Source organism: Photinus pyralis, unplaced genomic scaffold (genome assembly GCF_008802855.1).
Source record: "Photinus pyralis isolate 1611_PpyrPB1 unplaced genomic scaffold, Ppyr1.3 Ppyr1.4_LG7, whole genome shotgun sequence".
Lineage (NCBI taxonomy): Eukaryota > Metazoa > Arthropoda > Insecta > Coleoptera > Lampyridae > Photinus > Photinus pyralis.
In genome coordinates, this window is record NW_022170738.1 from 8,914,624 (window position 1) to 8,937,632 (window position 23,009).

The 23,009-nt window shown below is 36.2% G+C and overlaps 1 long non-coding RNA gene across 1 annotated transcript in view; it reads left to right on the forward strand.

Moving 5' to 3' along the window:
- Positions 1 to 3,190: 3,190 nt before the first annotated feature.
- Positions 3,191 to 23,009, forward strand: part of LOC116176780 — a 29,784-nt gene continuing 9,965 nt past the window's right edge. The window contains exons 1-2 of the long non-coding RNA XR_004146521.1: positions 3,191 to 3,287; positions 3,463 to 3,547. This is a non-coding gene — a long non-coding RNA (uncharacterized LOC116176780). The remainder of the gene's footprint in view (positions 3,288 to 3,462; positions 3,548 to 23,009) is intronic.

The following is a 23,009-nucleotide window of genomic DNA, read 5'->3' on the forward strand; positions in this document are numbered from 1 at the left end:
GTAATGATGATTGTAGGGAAATAGTCATTGAATTTACCTTTTACTGACAGACCTCACGGTGTTGCATTCTCACCCAAAACTGTATGCTTGATCACTCTCATTCCAGGTGTCGGTAAAACGTCATCAAACGTAGTACCCGGGGGTCTGAGGAGTAGGGAATGCCCCCCCCCCCAAGTATTCGAAGATTTTATTTATATTTCGTCCCCATTTGGACAGTACATTATTATAATTGATGTTTCGCCCTCGTTTCATTATGTGTATGCTTTTAAGTTTTTGTTTTTGTTTTAAGAAGGTATTTGTTTCTAATTATACGCCCTTCTCCTTGCGCTGTTCGTTTTTGGTGCTCCACTGTATACAAATACGCGATAATTACTAACCTAAATGTAATGCTATTTGGTATGGTTGGAAAGCATTTTTTCAGAGCTTTCCAACGACGTATCACACATGGGGGGTCACTATTTAAGATTTAAAAGTTGGGGTGGCTGGGGCGCAGGGGGTTGGAGGGGGTGCGTCGCCAACTATGTCATTGTGATTCCCCCTCCGAATTACCGAAACGGATTTTGATTTTTTTAAATACCTCGTTTATTTACTAAGATATGGGGGGTGGTAAGTTTTCAAATTGTCACCCTGTATATGTTTTAGGCATACCGAACAGAAAAATAACGGGCCGGATTTTTGAAAAAAAATTTTGGAGCGCCGTAACGGCATCGGACTTTTTTTTCAAATAGCAACCTAAAATTTTTATTCTATTATTTGGAAGACCTTATTTTTTGTTTAAGCTAGGAAGCTGTTCTGTCAAGAATTTGGCACCTGGTTTTTACTGCTGTCTGTTGATTTATTAGGCAAGGGGTTGTTGGTCTTAGTATTTTCCATGTGTATGTATTGTTTGTAGTAAATTTTCTATATCACCCTTTTACACCGTTTCTTTTTTATTTTTTAAATTTAATAAATATTTAATTTGGTAATTATTATTACATACCTACTGTGCAATTGGATAGCATCTTTTATAGGCTTTGCAACGATATATTACAAGTAGGGATTGGGGCAGGTGGTGCCTTAAGAGTTGATGTGGATGAATTCTCTCTTACCTTATCTCATTTTAGTTCCCATTTTCTACCCTAGAAACACTTTTGAGTATTTGCAAGTTTATTTGTAGGTTTTAAATTGTGACGCTGCATATTAATAGTTCTAGTCTAGAGACACTCTCCTTTCAAGTTCTGAATAAGTAATTCCCAAATTTTTGTCTCTTATTTTCTTCTCAAGTTCCCAAGTTCTTTTCATGTTCCACTCAAGCTTTCCTTTTTCAGGTTTTTCCTACACTTTTTCGGAGTTCCCATCAAATTCTTCGGGCCGACTTCTCAATTTCTCTGTAAGCTACATCAATCTCATGCTCCTTATATTTCCACTCAGCCGACCCTAAAATTGTTCCTAATCGTTCGTGGTAGATTCAACCAGTTTTCCTCATATTTCACTAACTGTACTTTCACATTGACTATTGAGTTTTCCAGCTCCTTATCCTTAGTTTCTAAATTATTCTCAATTTGTCCCTATGCTCATTCCAAGTTTCTTAAAGTTATCCTAGAATACTTGTCAATTTCTCAGATTAGCTCAATTTATTTTTAACTTGGATCTGCACATCTGTAAACTACCCCCACCTTTAACGGTGCAACTTTGCTTTGAATGCACACATTTTGTTTGACGCAGTTTTGGATAACAAACAAGCAAGAGCAACAAATAATTATTATTCCCTAATCTACCTTATTCCAAGTCAAAGTCAAAGTTCAGTTCAAACCATTATACAAGCTCACCTTTCGGTTATAAACAGTGGATTTTTATTAGATGCCCCCCATAAAGGGTTGATAAATTTATGAGTAATAGATGTCAGGGGCGGATTACTCTCACGATTTTTATTCATAGGATGGGGGTAGTGCAAATTGTATCTATCGATATGTCACTGTATGGTGTTCATATTTTTGCATATTTATTACTGGTAATATGCAAATCTGTAGCTGCAACTTCACACGATTAACCAATAATTATGTAAATTCGTAAAGGGATCTGAGATCTTGTAACAAATTCACAAAAACTGGCTTAAAACGTTAACGCTGTGTATTAACGAACGCAAAATAGTATAAAAATCGGCCAACCGACAATAAAGAACCTCTCAAAACGCTGTCGTGCTCTCGTATATTAAAAATGAAACCTCATTTTTAATAACGGTTGATGACAGCGCAGTCTGAAGTACCTCGTTGTGATTCTAAAGTTGGAAAATTGTTAATATCACTTTTAAAGCTAGGAAAAAATGCGAAATGTAACGAATTTATTACTAGGAATTAAAAACGGGACAGTTAGGGGCGCATTGATTAAGCTATAGAATGTTTAAGGCGAGCATCCACATAAGCAACCGGTTGTATGCAACCAGTTGCGTGAAACAGGTTTCATGAAACCAATGCAACCTATTTAGAGGTTATTTTAGCAAAACTCGAGTAAAACTACTAAAAAATGCACCGATTAACCACTCCGGTACATTGATGGCACGGAATTGGTCAATGCACGATAGACATGTTTGATTTCATGAGACAAGTTTCGTATAGATAGCGTCAAATATAGGTTGCAGTCGCGCAAGTGGAAGCACATACGTGTCTCAATAGGTAAAGTTGCGTTCGCAACTTGCTGCATGGTTGGACGCAACTGGTTTCATTGCGTAAAGTCGCCAAAGCCTCAAACTTTAAATTTCAATGTTAAAGCTTGAACCTAAAATCGCAAGTTTGAGGCATATGACTCGTAAGCTTCAAATCCTACAAGGCCCCAAACGTACACTTCCCTGTTCAAATGGAATATTTTATAGGCACCATTTTCTAAACAAATCACAACGAAAGCCTAAAATTCTTGCATGCTGTGTTTGAAAAAGTGCAACCCCTAGCATTTTCGTCTTCAGATAACTTCATAAATCATTACAACTTAAACGAAACCAAACAAGAACAGAATTGTGTGAAAGTGACATCGCTTTCATAGGTAAGAGAGCGGACTTGCGGTTGTCTCCGAATTAAGTTGATTAAATTAGAAATGATTTACAAATTCATGTGGTTGGTTATAAAAGTCCTCTCATAATAACTTTCCCGGTAGCATCTCTCTCATGTAATTACGTGTAGTTGTTAGTGGCTTTAATAGAGGTAGAAGTGCACGACACTGATAAGAGAAAGGTTTGAAGAGTGTGTCTCTTTCAGCCAGATTGAGGCGGCGGCTTCCTTAGGGATGGTCGGCGGTCCACGAGTACTTATTCCCAGGTATGTGTTTGCTTGTTGTTGTGCTGTATATATTTATAACACTCACGTAGCTCGCGTAGTCTCTTTTTTTTTGGAAAGATAAAATAAGTGCCCCCACTCTCTTTCTCTGTTAGCCGTAGCCATCCCCCCCACCATTCGAACTTAGTTTGTAATGTTATCTTATGTTGTCTTATAGGGGCTTCGGATTTATCACCTTCGCCGACCCAGCTAGCGTAGATAAGGTATTAGCTCAAGGCACTCACGAGCTAGATGGTAAAAAGGTAGGCTAGTTTTTTTATTCCTTTAGAAACTCTTTTTGTAGAGTCTATCTATGAACGTGTCCGTTCCAAATACCATCGAGAGCCTTGATTTAACGCGCGGTTCTTTTGTGCCATTTAGTTAATTGCAAATGAAACGATTAAAATAATGAAGGAAAAAGTGCCATTTAAACAGATCGTATGTGTTGTAGTTTTATTGCTAGAGCTTTTAAGGTTGTGGTGGTAGAATAGTGATGTTGTCGTTGTGAGTAAACCACAGTGGAGAATGTGAAAGTAGATCGAGAAATGAAGCTTTTCGATTGCATGCGATAATTGCTTTACTTCAATTGCCGAGTGCCATATATTCTAAGCAAAAAAATAATTGTAACTTCATGATTCGGGAAAAATCCTCAAATTTTCGCACTTGATAAAGGTTTCAATGGCGATGTGTCCTGACCGAGAGGAAACTGTGGAAAAGAGGAGAACTTTCGTGTAAAATTTTGTAAGAAGAGGAAAGCGTGGAGGGAAATAGTTGCGTTTAGTGTTTCAATTGAAGTAGTCTAATTTACTTTTGAGTGCACAATCATTGGTAAACATATCCCCCCCCCCTCCAACATTTTTTTGGCTTACTAGCTTACTCAACACCGTGATTAGATGAAGCTAAAATGGAAAATGGTCCTAGATATTTGCTAATGTGCTGAATTTCACACAAGGAGAATCTAATCAAAATACTCGTATATAAAGTGCGTAAATTTTAACTCTGCAACAGCATTAAAAAATTTCAAGTTGATGACAATTGTTAATGAACTTTACACCAGAAAAAGAACTGCCCCTGTTTTAGTTGTAGAAATGAAGTTAGTATATTTGAGCATGTTATATAGAAGAAAATACAATAAAATAAGTGCCGGTAATTTAGCTGGAGAATTTGAAATTCCACAAATGCCCGTATTGATTTCGGCATTTCACAGCAAATAAGTAAAATTCCAGAAACTGAAAAATCACTATCAGTCAAATCTGCTATAAATTAATCGGCCGAGTACGTATCTAAAATAGTTAAAATAATGTTCAGAGTTAAAATTAACGCACTGTATATTATATAATCAGAACTTCAATCGCCATTCATGCCGTTCGCTCAACCTTTGTGAGGGGACAAAATCGTATTCGGCAAGTGTACAGGAAAAACCTTTGGCAAGAAACTGAAAAATTCGTAATAACAAAGGAACTTGGAACTGGAATAATGAAGCGGTAGTCAACTATAACTAATAATGAGCACTTACTAGTTACCGCCATTTTTCATCTTCTTATTCGATCTGATATAACTTTATTTGGGTCGATTTTAGAGGAAAGCTTTTTTTTTGGAGATCGATATAATGTGTCCATGTTTTACTGTGGCGTGGTGATTTTTTTGGGTCCACAGCTCAAAATTTATTGGAAGGTGTCTTTTTGCGGTTGGCCTACTACAATTTCTACCACGTTAGTAAGGGAGGTATTGCATTGGGGAAAAAAAACCCCCCCCCCCCCCGCTTTTTTTATGGAAATACACGTTTTGAAACATCAGGAATCTGAATCAAACAAAATCTCGATGATGTCTGTCTGTCTGTACTCTGATTTCCGGCTAAACGGCTGAACCGATTGGAACCAAATCTTGTACACAGATTCATAGGCATAAAAGGGCAGAATCGCTCATGCGAATCTGTGCTAGCCACAGCAAATTTTTTTTCGCTCCATTTCAGAGGCGGGGCTTTGTTTGTTTGTTATTATTGTGATTTTTAAGCCAAAATGTACTAGACCGATTGAAAACTTGTTGTCGTCGGATTTTAGAGACACGACTTTGTTTCAGAAATCGGCATGGTCATTTTTTGTGGGCATCTGCGACAATTTTGTATGCACGATATTAGAGGAAAGTCGACGCTTTTTTTGACCTTCCAAGCTTCTCTTTGTACCTCATACTCCATCATCCCTAATCATGACATTAAGCTGAAGCAAGCTGAAGATAAGCTCGGTTTTCATGGTTTTGTCTATCAGACGATGTTCAAGTTTCAAAAATCTTCGTCGTCTTTCATACCTTTGGTTGCCCAGCTTTAATTGTACCAGGAATGCTCCGTTGTTGGCTAGAATCGAATGTACACGTCATGCCCCGAATAAAAAAATAAGGATTTCAAGTTGTTCCACAAGCCTTCATTTGAGATTTTCTTTTAGGGCCGTGGCTTGAATTTTTCTTGCCTTATTTTACCCTCAAATATTCAGCTGAGAATACTTTCACACTTTAAATTTTAAATCTTTTGGGCGGTTCAATTTGAAAGTATATCTTGTCCAAATTTTGTCCCAGGTTTCAAAATTCTTGTTGGAATTTAAAGATACGAAGATTATTCAGGTTTCACTGAGGAATTTCCTGTCAGAATTTGTCCTAAATTTAAGCTTCAAGTTCGGGTTTGAAGCTACCTCACTTTTCTAAACCTACTATGATTTTGGTTCTACGCTCCCACTTGAGTAAATTTTGAAATTGCAGAATTGAAAATTGTAAATTGCATTTGGCTCACAATTGGATTTGCAGTGGAAATTCAAAGTTTCCAAAGTCTCCCAACCTACAAGATTTTAAACCGTTCATCCTCCAAATTATGGTTTTGAAATTCGGAATTAAATCCCAAAACATTCTGACGGCCGGTTGCAGGAAAGCGAATTATAATCAAAATCCTACATTATTTGCCAAATCTGAGTTTAAACAAGAATTTTAACATTTGATTGGCTGCCTACTGCAATATAAAGCCAATCAAATGTCTTAATACCGGATTAAACAATAATCCTGGATTATTTTTTTGTGCAACTGTGCAACTGTTTGCTTTGAACATTGGAAATGTTTATGTTCGGGTATGGGTAGTACAAAGTTTTGAGTTTCGTTCAAGGTCAAAAGACAACGGTGTCGCTTCAAGTGACCAATTTTAACATAGTCGGCCGTGATCATTAGGTGACGGAATTACGGATTACGAGCACGTTATGACGCTCATTATCCAGAACGTTTTGCGACACGAGCGAGCTTGCGAGCGGGTGGAGCAAGTGAATCAGGAGTTGTACATATGGCGTTGTACTGTTGTCATTTCCAATGTCTCTGACGGTTGCAAGGATTGCGTAATCTCTGAATTTGTTAATTGCAATCAAAAATTTTCCCTTTCAATATTTCAATTTCAGTCTTCATGTTACAAATTTACAAATTCAAAGCTGTGAATGGTTTGCAAGTTTCACTTTTTAATTCTGCTTGATTTCTTATATACGAACTTGATGCCCCCAATTTTAAAATTAAGGATTTCAAGTTGAAATTCGAAGCTGCCATGGTCTTCTAAGCGGTTTGTTTCACGATCGAGGCTTGAAACACTTGTTCTGTATCTTCTGCCCTGAAAATTCTGGAACTTTTGGTTTTAATTTTAAACTCCACGCTTTCAATTTTTCAAATATTCGCTTGTAGAGACCTACAGGGTGTTCTCCCTTAATGTGAACCAACAAAATTGAAACAGGTACACTAAATTGTGTAGGAAAAAATTTTCAAATTTTCTCTTGTTTTTTTTGTACACGTGGTAGAGACGAATAAGCCCAAATTCGGGGTGTTTCTACAGTATTAATTTTGAATCTTGTGATTGATCTTGAATCGATACATACCATCGCTTTGGAGGAAATTCAACGCTAACCAGAAAGTCCAATATACATCGCCTGTATTAAAAAGCAGTGTGATCTTTTAATTTACACTATGGTGGTACATTTTTAGGTAACCCAAAAACTTCAAATGATATGGATGTAGTGAAGAACATGGTTTAGTAATAAAAAGAGCTTTCACTCAAACAATATTGGTAGATAAAGACTCGAGGTAGCGACACTAACAGTGTTGATAGTGTTTCTATCATCATTCTCTAATTTTTGCTGCATCAAAACTCTCCATAGCTCAAATGTAATTGCTTACTGTCCAGTCAATAAATTACCCAGATTTGAAGACACCTGTTTGGTGTCATTAGTAACGATCGTGTTGTAGTGTTCAGACTCAGTACCTATTAATAAATGCAACGTATATTAGTGATTAATGGACGGCGCGCAAAGAAGTACATTATGTCGAATACGGAACAAATTAAACTTAGTAAAATTACTAAACGCCATCATTAATCTTTCAGTATACACTGATCACGAGTTTTGTTATGGACTTATAAGTAAAAGTTAAACAGGGTTTTAGGAAATTAATTCAACCATGAAGTGAGCTTATTGGCGAGTATCGACCCCTTTATGTTATAATAAATCTACTATACGCGAACGGGTGTTCGTCTTTATCACATTATAAATGTAGCATTATTTTCATTTTCCGGAAAATTTTTAACGATAAAGATACTTCCTGTTTGGAGCAGGTTTTTCCGACGTTCCCATTCACGGGAGCTTTTTGCTTATCGTTTATTTTATTACTGATCACTATTTTGTTTTTTGCAGCAACTAAGGGCACCTTTTAATTTTTTTTAGTGTGATCAATACAATTTTTAACTAAATGGCACAATTCGCATTAAATAAATGGAACGGATAACGTGTACCTAGATACGAGATTTTAAGCTTTTGAGGTAAAGCGGGCACGTTAGAGCTACAATTACAAAACCATACCTGTCACTGTCTACTGTCATCTCTGACATTCTCTCAAAAACTTCCATGAAATGGAAACGTTCAACTTTGCGATTTTCCTGCTTCATTAACTTAAAGCTGAGTTGAATTTCAAATTATGCGAAAGTTGGTTTCGCTTTACATGCAGGAATTCAAAGGGAAATTTTAATCCCTGGACTCATTATGTGTTTTAACGTTATTTTCTTTTTCCTCCCCCAAAGCCGTTACCTCAGAAGTTCAATCTCCCGAACTCTTAATTAGGTGTAAGAACCCAAATCGAACGGTTTCGAACCCCGTAATGAAATTATAATTCGCGATCCACGTGTTTCGCGCAAAAGTTTATATTTTAAACTCGCGGAAAGTTTAAACGTAACAGCTGTCTATATCTCCACTTAAAGAACTTCCAGGGGGTCGCAGCGAGCCTCCCAATTTTACGAAATAATAAGCGATATTTCTAAAGCAACGTGTTTCGTTGTTGTAATTTAATTGAAGTGTCTCCAATAGTGGCGTTCAATTAACGTATTTACTAACGAGCCGCAGAAAACGCATAATTAAAACAAGTTTCCATTCTTGACATAATGAACACGAAATTAATTCACGGTTTTGCATATTCGAATGCAAGGATCGCATTACCGCAGAATTAATAACCTCCCAAATGGATATTCATATGCATTGAAATAGTGACAACGATGCATCATTAAATTGATATCTGTACATAATTGCACGTGACGTACGTACCTCTACAGCATTCGCGTGCATATTTGTACGCTACGTCGAATGCTCTGCATTCCGCCGCTTTCCATTTGACATAGGGAAAATGGGAAAATTTACTTGGTTATTATGTACGATTCTAGATTTATTGCCACTATTTTCCCTTGAATTTGCAGTTAAAACGGAAACAAAATACCAGTAACACAGAAAAACTTTAAGAACAATTTAGGTATAAACATAAGTTAGCTCGTTTTGTGGTTTTTGGTCTTGCTGTATTGTTTCCCATCAAATAAATGAAGTAAGTTCGAAATGGCATTCCAGCAATACATTTGTATGTCAGAAACGGAGTTTTCGGAGCACATGCATGGAAGAATTACAATTCCGTGAAGTCCTCTACCTTGGCCCTCAATAAATGAAACCCGCACGCACCCTTTGTAAGGCAACTTTACTTTGAATTACTCAAAACTGCATCGCGCAATCTAAAAAATCAATTTTTATTGTTAGGAACCGTGAAATATTTACTACCGGTTAAGGGTGAATTATTGTTTAAGACTTGTGGGGATTTTAGCCAAGGCACACACTTACCCAAAAAAAACAAAGATTTGAATCGGGAACTGTTCCTGTTTGCTAATTTCATATGCCTACATAACGCAAATCCATCCAAATGACATTTATTCATCTTCACCCCTTGATTACTTCCCAAATAACTAGGAGTTTGTGTAATTACGGCATGTTTAAGATTAGAAAAATGACCTTCGTTTCCGAAAAAAATGGCACTGTGTTTCCTAAATAATTGCATCTCGCAATCGCTACTTATACAAGGTGTTTGTAAACGCGTGACAAAAATTAAAGAGGTTATCCCTTGGACCATTCTAAGGATATCTTATCCTTTGTTGATTTTTCCGAGTCGATGAGGAGAAGATTAGACAGTTGCATTCGAGCTGGAGGTAGCCATATTGAACAATTTTTGTAGATGAAGATTTTGAGTAATAAATTATTATTATTGTTGAAAAATGTTTCGCCTTGTATCTTCGCTAAAAAATATACTTAGACTAGGCCAAGGAATCACCTTGTTAATTTTTGCCGCGTTTTTAACAAACACCCTGTATAAGTGCATCAGGCCCATTGAACTTAACACCAAGGATGTAGTATACTCATTAGGGGTTAGGGGTGAACGTTTTGAGGGAGGACGTACCACCGGGTGGTCTGGGGAGTATGGAAACCCTCCGGTAAATACGAGGATATCACAAGCGTTTTAGGGAAAGATTCAATGTTCATTTCCACACAATTATTATGGTCTTCGTATACTTTGCATTCCACACTCCTCAGCACTTTCGGTTCAAAATTTATCCAAATCGTTTAGTACCTTCAGTACTACTTTTAGGAAGGGATACGTTCGATGGTCCCTTACGAGGTCCTTTATGAAAAAGTATCACGAGGATCTTAAAGGATCAACAACGTTTTGAGGGACGACGTACCACCGGGGGTTCTGAGGAGTACGGAATATTACCCACTGACCCCCCCCCCCCCGTGCACACAAGCAGATTCAATTTTTTCTCTGGAGTATATTGTCATGGATGGTAGACTCGTTTGGAAAGGCACGCCTTAGGAAATCAAGAGATTCTTTAGGGGTGAACTGCATTCTTCTCCAAATCGTTTAGTGCTCTTGGTACCTTGTTTTAGGAAAGGGCCCATTGAATTTAACACCAGAGCCCTTTGGTATGGTTTCGCCTACTGAGCGATATTCCATACCCCCCAGGCCCCACGAGCCTAAATTATTTTGTAAATCGTTTACTGCCTTGAGGAATTGTTGTAGGAAGGTCCGTTGAGCTTAACACCAGCAGCCTGTGGGGTGTGGTATACTCGTTAGGCGTTTACCCACTATCCCGAGAATCTTTAGGGATGAATGGGGGAAACAAGTACCATTCAAATTCAAATTAATTCACGTTAATTCAAAATAATGTACGTAAATTCATTTTAATTCACGTTAATTCAAGTTCATTCGCTTAAATTCAAATTAATCCACGTTAATTCAAATTAATTCACTTTAATTCAAATTAATACACGTGTATTGAAGTTAATTCACGTTCATTCAAATGAATTCACGTTAATTCATATTCACACGTAAAATGAAATTAGTTATTCTTATTTTAATTCATGTTAATTCACATTAATTCTCGTTAATTCAAATAAATTCACGCTAATTCAAATTAATTCAGAGGGGTGTACCCCAAAAATTCAAAGTTGTTTCCCTCTCGGGATACCCACTGTATACGGGGGTATCATAATAGTTGTAGGGACCAGACCCCCCAGTTCTACATTCTTCTCCAAATCAGTGTGCCCTTAGTACTTTTGTTTTAGGAAAGGCTCTATTGAACTTCAATAGAATCTCCAGGAGCCTGTGCGAATGGTATACTGGTTCGGAAAGGATACGTTCGTCTTTTATGGTAAACTATCGCGAGAGTCTTTAACGTTTTGTGAAAAAAACGTAAAACTAAGAGTTCTGGGGGTATTATGATAGTTGTAAGGAAAGATTCAATGTTCATTTCAATACAAATATTATGAACTGTGTATACTGCCCCCCCCCCCCGGAACATCCGGTTCTACATTATTCTCTAAATCATATAATGCCCTGGTAGTTTTAGGGAAGGATTCAGTGTTCATTTCCATATAATTACTATGGTCTGCGATGCTGTTGGGGGTGTATTCCATACCCCCGGACCCCTCGGTTCTAGATTCTTACCCCAGAACTCCCGGTTCTGGATTCTTCTCCAAAGCGTTTAGTGTCCTTAGTCCATTGAGCTTAACACCAGGAGCCTGTGAGCTGTGATATAGGAAAGGGTACGTTCGATGGTCCTTCAGAAAAACGATCACTAGAGTCTTTAGGGGTAAACGTTTTGAGAGAGGCCGTAGCACCGAGGTATTCCATACTGTTCTACATTCTTCTTTAGTGGCATTACTACTTGTTTTGGGAAAGAGCCCGTTGAACTTCCTTAACACCAGAGCCCCTAGTCTTGAATTCATAGGAATTATTGACAGAGAGAGGGGGCGGAGTTCTCTCGTAAAACAAAATAACCTATTCTAGATTGGTTTTACGAGAGAACTCCGCCTTCTTTCGCTCACTAATTCTATTCCTATGAGCTCAAGAGAGTCTTTAGGGGTGAAGGTTTTGATGGAGCACGTACCATCGGGGGGTCTGGGGGTATGGAGCCTGTAGGGTGTCGTATACTCGTTAGGAAAGGATACGTTTGATTGGCTTTTATGAAAAACTATCACGAGAGTCTTTAGGGGTGAACATTTTGGCGTAAGAACGTACCACCGGGGGGTCTGAGGATATGGAAAACCCCCCAGTTTACGAGGGTATATGTGATAGTTGTAGGAGAAGGTTTAACGTTCATTTTTTCATACGTTTTCTTAAAAATTTAGTATTTATTTCTTAGTCTTCCTCCGTCCACAGAATTTCCTTACATGTGCTCAAAAAACTTCTTCGAACTTTCCGAAAATACTTTCTCGTTTCTCCAAAATTTCCACCCATTTTCCCAGTTTATTATCTTCATAAAATTTCCTTATTTCCCCTGAATTTCCGCGCACTACGTCAAATATCCTCCGAGTCCTACAATTTTCTTCATTTTCTATATCACTTTCTCTGAAATTTAATTGACTTTCCTCTTCATTTCCTCAGACTTTTCTTGCATGTTATTAAAATATGTTATTCTTCCTCAAAATTATCCTTGATTTCGTGAAAATTTCCTGTTATTCTCTCAAAATTTCCATACATAATTGTTCTAAAATTGCGATTTGATCTTTACTTTATTAAATGTTGCTTGCACTTTGTAAATATCCCCACTTTCCATGCGAAGTAAACAAGTTGTAATTTGTTTAAACTTTCAGTTAATTACTTTACAAATTATTATTTTAATATTTCTCAGCTAAGTTCCTGGTAATTTCTTATACGTACCATGAACAAGAAGTTTCTTCATTTTTTAAATTGCATTTTCTAAAGTAAGTTTTCTGAAAGATTGTTTGCAGTTTTCCTAAGGTTGCCTTTTTTAAACTTCCTCTAGTTTCGTTGCTCCCAAATTTCCGTATATTTTTCCAAAATTTTTTTAATTCTCACGATTTTTCCCTTTCGCCAATATTTTCTTACTACTTTCCTTTTAAGGTTGTTTTTGATGTCGCCTATTTTCCATATTTGAATTTCTTTGATATTATGGAATTTTTTCCATCGATTTTCTCAAAATTTCCATACATAATTGTTCCAGAATTGCTACAATGTATTTAATTTCCCATAAATGTTTTGCATTGTTTTAAATTTTCCTAATTGTGATCATTTTTCACGCATTTTTGAGCTAATTCCCAGTAATTTCTTGTACGAAGGACTGTTGCCACTATTTCCCTTGCTTTCGTCAACGTTTTTTATATTGTTCGTATTATTTAAGGTAAATTTCCACACTTACTATACGAAATAAGTTAATTTCCCACTGATTTTCCTGCGATTTGCTTTAATGTGACCTCTAAATTGACTAAATCCTACAGTTTTTGTCAGTTGCTACTATTTCCCATAATTTCACCTTACTTCCTCCTAAATTTCCATACCAGAATTTTCTCTACTTCCAAATGTCCTCTTATTTTGCCTAAATTTTAATATAGAACAAAGGATCTTCTCCCATAATTGTTTACTTTTAAAAATACGGTTAAATTCAGAATAAAAAGTCTCCACGTTTTAAAAAAATAATCTGCTTCGCACTAGAGAATGTTTTTCCGCAATACACTGGTCCTGCAGTTATAGATCTTGAGCTACTTGTGTGTTAAACTGTCGGGTTCGAACTGAGTATCTTCCTCCAGCACCACATGATCCTAAAGGGAGCTGTCGAATTTACCACGTTGAGTGTAGTTCATAGCTAGGTTGAAGCTACTTGGGTATTACCTAATGACTTCAAACAATTATGGCACCTTCTAAGTGTGTATTAGATTTAATGCAGGTTATCCCCGTTTTAATATTATTATTTACAGGGCGCGATGCGGCGAATTAAATTGCGTGCCCCTTTCGAAAAGATCCGGTATAAATAATAGTTTGGGTATTCGTGAATTATTCCCAACACGAAACTCGGTAAAATCACCAGTTTAACAATGTCGGTAAAATTGCGAAAGTGCTCAATTACGGTAATTGACTGAAACTGTTGTGTAGAGAAAAGCGTTTAATTTTTTTTTGTCCGAGTCGGGAGTTAAAGGAAGAGAATGCTATCAATTGATAAGAAACGTTCTCTTCTGACCTCACAAGTTAACTTTAGCTTCTTTCATTTACGGTGGAGCGTGTGTTGTCGACATAAATTTCTTTGCTCATGAATGAACTGTTATTTTAGCAAAGTGCGGTCGTATGTTTTATTTTATCTGGGCGCGCTAAGAAATATTTAGCGAGAATAAAATCAATGCGTTTACCACGTAGTGAAAAGGGGGTGCTAGGTGCTTTTCGAGCCGGAGCTTCATTAGTAAATTCTGAGGAGATACGATTTGGACTAGTTGTGCTTTTCCGTATTCTTGAGTTTTTGCCGAGAGGGTGCGGCGAAAGGAAAAAAATTTCCCATACCGCATTTCATCCGATATCCGACGTAATTGGATAAAATAATTGCGAGTGTGTATACAGAGCGAGTGAAGCGTGTATCAATTTAAAAAATGGTGCAGCCTGAAATTAAATTCTTCCTCTCTATTTGAATAGGATATTATTTCAATTATCAGTTATACAGCATACGTAATTCTTCCTGTGGCTTGACATTCTAAAAGGCTTCGTTGGACAAACAAAATTTAATTTGTTGCTGTTGGAAAATGTCATTTGAAAGCTCGAATGCGGTTGGTTACTCTGGCAACTGTCACGGCTGCCGTAATCTGCCGTTTTGTTGCGTTTCGGACGCGGTGCGCCTCTTACACAATCCAGTTTCGTGCGGGTGTTTTTCCGCAGTCTTTCCGGAATTAGCTGGGACGTTCGTGTCCGAAATAACGAATAAACACATCGCATATGCATGAGATTCTATTATTCAATGTATCGAGCAGAGTTCAATGACGATAACATATTAAGGTGAACGTGTCGATCCTTGTCAACAACTTCAATGTGAATTATAATTATTTATTTCTACCCACTTGTGATGTCGGCAAAGTGTTCTGAAAAATTCATCGCATCGAGGGCAATTATCGGTGGAAAAGCCAAAATTGTTATTTCGCCGTATCGAAACAGAAGGCAATCAGTCACGTGATCATTGATTTTAATCACTTTCTTCCATTTCTTCTGTATTTTTGTAAACATGAAGTTCATTTTTCCTTATCATGAACTTGACCTTGCCTTTGAGTACGGGATTTGAAAATACTATCAGATTTTAACGGATCAATGCGTCAATTTTTTTACTTCACCTTACTTTCGTTTCAAGTATTGTTATACCTTTTTTAAGCTCGTCTTAATTTTCCTTTCGTCACATTTTACTTCGATCTTACTTCATTAGCCTTTTTGTCCGAGTTTTCCTTTGTTGGATTCCCAGTTAACCTCTTTTTTCGCTGGATTATGGAGCTATTTCTCTTTGTTTTTATTTAAAAATAATTGTTGATTTACCCAGTTGTTCGATCTGCAAAATTGTCTCTTTTGTGGACTCCTGGTGGTCTTTTCTGCATGTCAAGTTTTCACTTCAGCGATACAAGTCCTTTTTTGATCGATTTTGGAGGCACGGCTCAATTTTAAGATAGATAGATTTTTAGCTTTTGATTTTGAAGTTCAACTTTCATGATCCGTTCACTTTGGGCAAATGTAACAAAATTACTATGAGATATGCACGCGGTAAGCTCGGCCAAAGTAGAGGTGGATCGGGGTGAATATCGGGGTTCTCGCTAGCAAAACAAAGCTAAAGACAAAAGTATTTTTAGTAAAAAGGGGATCAACACGTAGTCAGAGTAAGTGTTAATATCAAAACAGGCTTCCGCAGAAAACAACGGAGCTATAATCGAATGAATATCAAACACAGGTAGTAATTACAATTCGATTGTATCGAAAACTAGTTGTATAATCAAACGTTATATCAAGGAATCGTAGAAAATAAAAAAAGTACCTTTGAACTTCAGGTCATAACGGCCGTATGAAATCAGAAGGACGCTTTCTGCCAATCTGTAACAGATAACAACACAAAAAACAAATAAGAGGGGTAGTGAATAGCGCGGCACATACAATATTGCGTAAGCAATTCTAACGTCTGACACCTGGGGAATCGAATACTAAACAGTAATTAATACTTAATAAAAATCAATAATATATGTCATTAAAGAATCGTTCTTGAAGATATATTTAAGGCTTTGTGATGTACCCAAGTCGACAGCTCCCGCGCTAACGAAAGCGGGAAAAACACGAACTCGGAACACCTGCGTAGTAACACAAACCTCGCACTCGACAATGTCCGGAACACCTACGTTGTGGAAGGCCAGGTTGCACTCACTCGTACCCATGCTAATTATCGGAAAGGCGGAACGCAAATAATACGCTTAATTGAAATTGAAACACAAATAAAGTTTATTAAAGAACTGATCAAAAGTGTAAAAATGAATCAAAAGGCCGAAAGACATCCTACAAATTTAGACAGAATACATTTAAAGCCAAAAAGTGCCAGGTTCCCCTAGAACTCATCGGACAAAAGAACCGTGCTAAAGAAAATTCCGACTCACTGTTCACAGAGGTGAAATCTAGAGGGAAAATCTGGAGAATGAGAGGTAACATTGGATAACGCTAAACACATTTTACAACACAGCTACAATAGTTATACAAAGAATAATAATCCGAGTAAGTAATTCTTGAATTGGACAGATTGAAATCTGACGTTAGTGCAATACAAACTTGATAAGTTAAAGGATGGCCATCACAAATAGATTTAAAAAGCACCTTCAATCCTTTCTCATGTGTGAAAGATACATTCCGAAGTCTCTTTACATAAAGTGCATAAAATAAACATCATTAATTAGCCAGACCTCCTCCAATCTAGCAGGTATCTAAGATCCTGGATACGGTAACCTTAGACTAAAGTTGTCGTTCGAAATACATGCCGCTAAGTATCTTTATCACTCCGGCATATACCTCTGCAAGGGCGAAACGGTTAATTACACTCAAAAAAGGCTGATTCGTACACAAAGAATTGAAGTCGCTAATCAATCTAAATGGGTTCAAAACAAACACATGAAAATTGATAACTGGCCAATCTTCAACAAATCAAACAGGAACCACTTTTACATGAAAGCAAATTACACCAAATTCAAGAATCACTTTACCCTGCATTACAACTAGCTAAAGGCAACATAATCTACAATATAAATCAATTACAACTAAGTACATTACCTTTCTGTTACAATGAGCTCCACACTAACTAACTACCCAAAGCAAAGTGAACTCAAAGACAAAAATGAACCTGTGGGAGCTCTAAAAAGCTAACTCGGCAAAAACTAAATCTATCCACCATTTCCTCCCTATACAGACTACCATTGTTATAATTGCTGACATTGAAGACTGAATACATTGTTGAATAATAAACCGATTGTTTTTTCATGGGAACGCTATTGAATTGTGGCTCGGTATCTGGCAACGGTAGCTTAAACGGTGTCTCAATATACGGTAACGGAACTTCTTGTTTGAAATTTGAAAGCAGACATCTCAGCTTCAAGATGAATATCTGCCAATTCCGACAGGAATTAATAGGAATTCGTTCATGACTATGGCAAAAGAAATTGCGGATTAATTATATAATTTTTAAATGGTTTCAGGATCGATCATTAAAAGAAATTAATTAGGATGAATTGAAGGTAATCAAGAAAAATGAAAAGTAGTTTTAATGAAATCAGGAGAGGCTATTACGCCCCCTAATAACAAACGACCCGACCCATCGTACAAGTCGAGAACAAAATCGTACTTGAATTCCAAAACCACCTTCCTGCGAATGGTGAAAATATAAAATACATGTAACACGCACACAATTTCCTAGAGACCATAAATTATTTAAACACCGTGTACATTAATTTCAAATGAAAGCCACCTACCTGTGGAAAGATCCACTGTAACGACCCACGTATCAAAATAGTTATTTGTACAACTAGTTTTGAAAGTGATACTTTTTTTCATGAATTTGCAGTTTGATTAATGAGGGCGAAGCCCGAGTTAATCAAGCAAATTCATGGAAAAAGACACTTTCAACACGTGTTGTACACGACATTTTTTTGCATAGTGATCCATAATAACCCACAATTGAATAATTTTATTGACACTCGCGATTAACTGTCACTAAAAAATGGATGCTATTGTTCATAGACAGGACTAATCGTGAAAAAAAAAGTACCACTTTCCATACGATTTTTCGTTAAAAAAAGTCACTATGTAAAAAACTACAATGTGCTCCAAATTGTATTGATACCTTGTACTAATTCTCAATCCTTCCTTAACAAGTAATCAATCTAACCCCTGAAATCAGAACAGGATAAAAAATTAATTGTCATAAAGTCGCGATTCCTATAACCTTAATTGAGTTCTAAATTAAACTTCTACGTACATGAGAAAGCATTACATATTATATAACATCCCTAATTAATAAACAAAGTCCCCTACCATTAAATATGTCCCTTACCTCAACTGTTAACTGACTTTATAAACTTTTTGTAAGCCCTTGCAAATTCAAACATCCTAATAAATCGGCAATCAAGTAATACAAAATAATTACCCTACATCCTATGCTAATAAATTATTACAAAAGAAAAAATTAAAGCTACGTTTACCTAGATTTCCAGTGGTGTAGGATGCGTTTTTCTTCTTCACTGAAATGCATAAAAGCGGGAACGATAATATGCAACTTAGGAATTCATAAAGAATTCAATGAAAGTTTAGGAATGGAACTCCAAAGGAAGGCAATGAACGTGGTTTCAAAAAGACGAATAGACAGGGAATTCTATTTATTAGTAATGTAAAAGGAATTCTTGAAAAACAATTGAAGATGAATGAAAGTGCTATTCAAAGGAGTATGTATAAGAAAGGATCTGGACGAATTCCAAAGGATTTAGAATATAATTGGAAGAAATTCATATTTAGGAAGAATTCATGAAAAAATGAAAATAATTTAGAATGGATTCCAAAGAGTATTCCATAAGATTACTAAAGAAATTCATTCAAAATAAATCTAAATTAAGAGGAATTTAAGAAGAATTCAAAAGGAATTTACATGAACACTTTTATTTACTACGTTTTATTTTTTCAAGAAGCCGTTTATGAAGAATTTAAGTGGGATTCTGAAGGAATTGAAGACCACCTGATGATGAAAATAAGGGGCTGTTCGGCAGGTATTCAGGAATTGAAGATGCATTCACGAAAAGCACAATAGGAATTCAATATCAATTCTTTGAGGTTAAAAAAAAATCGAAATACAATTCAAAGTTAATTTAATAGGAATTCAATTGAAGATCAAATAGGAACCAAAAGGATGATGGAGGACCTCAAGATGCATAATTTACAACAATTGCAGAAAAATACAAAATAAACGATTTTAGTATGCAAAATGGCTCTAAAAATCTGCGAAATTTGGAATAAAAACTTAATTAAATTGTGGAATTCAAGAATTGAATGGAACTCTAAAGATAATTCACGAAGAGTTTAAAGTATAATTCAATGGTATCAAAGAATAAGAATTCAAAATATGAATTTTAGTGTAGTAATTTGGTGGAGATGAATTTGATAAAAATAAATTCAAGATAAGTTAATTCGTTGGCGTTTCAGAAAGAATTCAAGAGGATTGCAGGAGAAATTGAGAAGGGACTTTCAAGGAAATAATGAAGAACTTTTTTTAAGGAAAGAGGCTTTCAAATTGCGTGAGAGATATTTGTCAGTCATTTAAAATGTTTTTTGAAGACCACTTCACCAGAAATAAATGAGGTACTTAGGAGTTGAAGCAAATTGTAAAAGTTAATAAAGGAATTTAAGAAGACTTCGACGGGATGAACGGGACTAAATTTAGGAGAATAGAAATAAAAACATGAATTTAGGAAGACTCAATTAAAATACATAGAACAGGTACTGAAATCCCCAAAACAAATTTATTACAAATCCTAGAAGAATTTTTTAGCAGAAATATTTAGGAGAAATTCAAGAAAATTTTAGAATTTAGGAAGACTTCGAGAGAGATTTTAATTAAATTTCAATGCAGCTTCAAAATTAAGGTCTTAAACAAAACTCTTATACTGATTTGAAGTGCTAAATTTCAGAATGTAAACCTCACGCTTCAAAATTAAAGAATCAGTTATCAAGTTTCAAACAGTAAATTTCAGACTTCATATTCCATAGTCAAATTTCAACCTTCAAATCTCAAGCTCACATTGCCTGTTTCAGATTTAAGACTAAGACTAAGAAATAGTTATTTATTATACAATACCATAAAGGGTTATTTTAACCATTGAGTGAAAAATGTTAATCAACTTCCACGAGATGGTTAATTTCCATTTATCGTCGTGTATAATAGAAAACTTTATTTCATAGCAGAAGCCATATAAATCATTGTAACGCTTCTGACAATTCTGAATTTAATTTAAAGGCGTCAAAAATAGCAAGCTTAGGTTCTACCGTCACGATCGTTTCCATAGAAATAGAATTGTCAGATATTCTGAACGTCATTTTATATCGTGCATTTGAAATAAGAATGACAGATGTCATTAGAATGCACAACCATTTGTTTCCCTTTATCTACCCTTATGGTTAAAGTGATCACTTTATCTATCCTTGGTTAAAGAACGGCTTACTCATTCAAACATATTAAAATGTCAATTTAACATAATGGTACCTATAAAATAAATAAAATTAGATATTTTAATACAGAGTGTTGTTAATTTGGCATCGTTTGAGTCAGTAGAAAGACATAATCTTAATCAGCGATGAAGTCACAGAACCGTTAATCGAATTATATTCTAGTTTTTAAACAATAAGACACATTATTAACAGTGTGTTCCACCGAACTTGGTATTATAATACCTTCCGACGCAATTTAGGTTATCTTCCATTTCCACGCGGCTGCTTTTAAAATTAATAATAAAATTTAGAGCTGCGGGGAAACTAAAACGAGTAAGACGTCGTTTCTCAACACTTAGTTGTCATTAAAAGAAAAGATAAACTCTCCGGTAAAATTTTACAGCTTAAAACGGGCGCAATGTTAAGTTTTCCATTCGATTATCCACCCCCTATTATTTTCGGCGCGGTTTTCGAAAACGAGCGCGCGATATACGTATTTTCCGTTTGCATATTAGAATCACTTTAATAAATCCGTTTCGGTCGCAATACGTCTTCCTACTTAAAAATTTACGACTCGGTAAGTATACAGTTTTACCCAGGGTTTTATCATCACTTTATGACGGGGATCCATCTCTCTCTCTCCGTTAAAATTTTGACAGCTTAAAACGGGCGCAATGTTAAGTTTTCCAGTTTCGATTATCCACCCCCTATTATTTTCGGCGCGGTTTTCGAAAACGAGCGCGCGATATTTACGTATTTTCCGTTTGCATATTAGAATTTCACTTTAATTTAAATCCGTTTCGGTCGCAATACGTTCCTACTTAAAAATTTACGACTCGGTAAGTATACAGTTTTACCCAGGGTTTTATCATCACTTTATGACGGGGATCCATCTCCGTTTCTCTCATTTTGTAGATTTAAGAATTCTTTCTTTGCACAAACCCCCTTTGTTAGGCAAAAGCACGAGAGTCGAACTACTTTGTGTGATCGTGTGTGATTAGAGTTCTTTATTCGTTCAAGCTGTAAGTCCTTTAGCGAGAGTTTCGCTCAAAGGAAGTGTTAACGCCTTTTCCATACATATTATTAAAAAAAAGTTCGAAAAAGATCCCGTCCTAATTTACGAATAACGCCGAGGTTCTCGTTATTTTTACGAAAAGGGAAAAGAAAAAAAAAAGATTTATACTTCCATATGTTGACTTATAGTCCTTATTCATGAGGACGGGACCTACGAGATGGGTTCAAACGTAGCAAGGCACAAAGCCCAGGACACTCGCTAAGCTGATTTAAAACCATTCCCTTTGATTAAAGAACGTTTACGAGGGCGGGGGGCCGTACACGAAAGGAAGATCGGGGGCGCCTTGTATTTATTTGCGAGAAATGTTTACTTTGACTCGAATGGTCCGAGTTACATATTTAAAAAGAAATTTCTTTTATAATGGCCGAGTGCATTTTCTATTTATGAGAATTTCCACGAAAGAGAGAAACCGCTTGAAAGAATTTTACATCAAAACGTTGATTTAGAGGGAGACTATGATGCTTTTCAATGTTGTTGGGAGTGGGCGAGTTTTAAAAAATGCCCCAAGGGCTCGTTTGGAAATTGTATCTTTACGTAGGAATAACCATTGTCTCACATAATAAGAACCATTTCGATATCATGCGGTACCTACATCCCACACTCTCTGTAACGGGCGATCAAAAATAAGTTGCTGTCGAGTCGCCTTTGGAAGTTCAAGTTAAATACGATATCCTATGTAAACAAAAGTTCCAAAGGTGACTCGACAGCAACTCATTTTTGACCGCACAGTATTAAGCGATATGGTTTTCAGCGAAATGCGGGAAAGCGAACACTATCCCCCCCCCCCTGCCCTTATAATTAGTGAAACTGAAAGAAACAAAACGCTTACCTTGAAATTATCGGAGCGGTAGCAAAAAATTCGCTAAAAGCCAAATCCAATGAATAACTTAATGCAAATGGCAAAAATATTTAAATGCGGTACGGTTGAAAAAGTAAATTTATGGCAAAGTTCAAAATTTCGGTACTTACAAGCTTGCAAAAATGCAAATGCAAAAACATGCAAATTCATAGTCCGTTTTCTATTTATCTACACATCCATTTCGGGTAGCGACATCTGTAATTCCCATCCTTGTACCTTCGATACGTTTAAACAAATTAAAACTGTTTTTAATTAGTTACGCCTTTCCACCACATTGGAAAAATGTGGGGCCGGTGGCAGATTTCAAGTTTTTTAAGCGCGCACCTAACGGATGTAATCTCGACTTAATCGGCGATTGTTACTGTAACCCATTCGAGTAATTAATTATTAAAATAACAAATAGTCGTAATGAAATCTCCAAATTCGGCAGTCCAGCAATTCC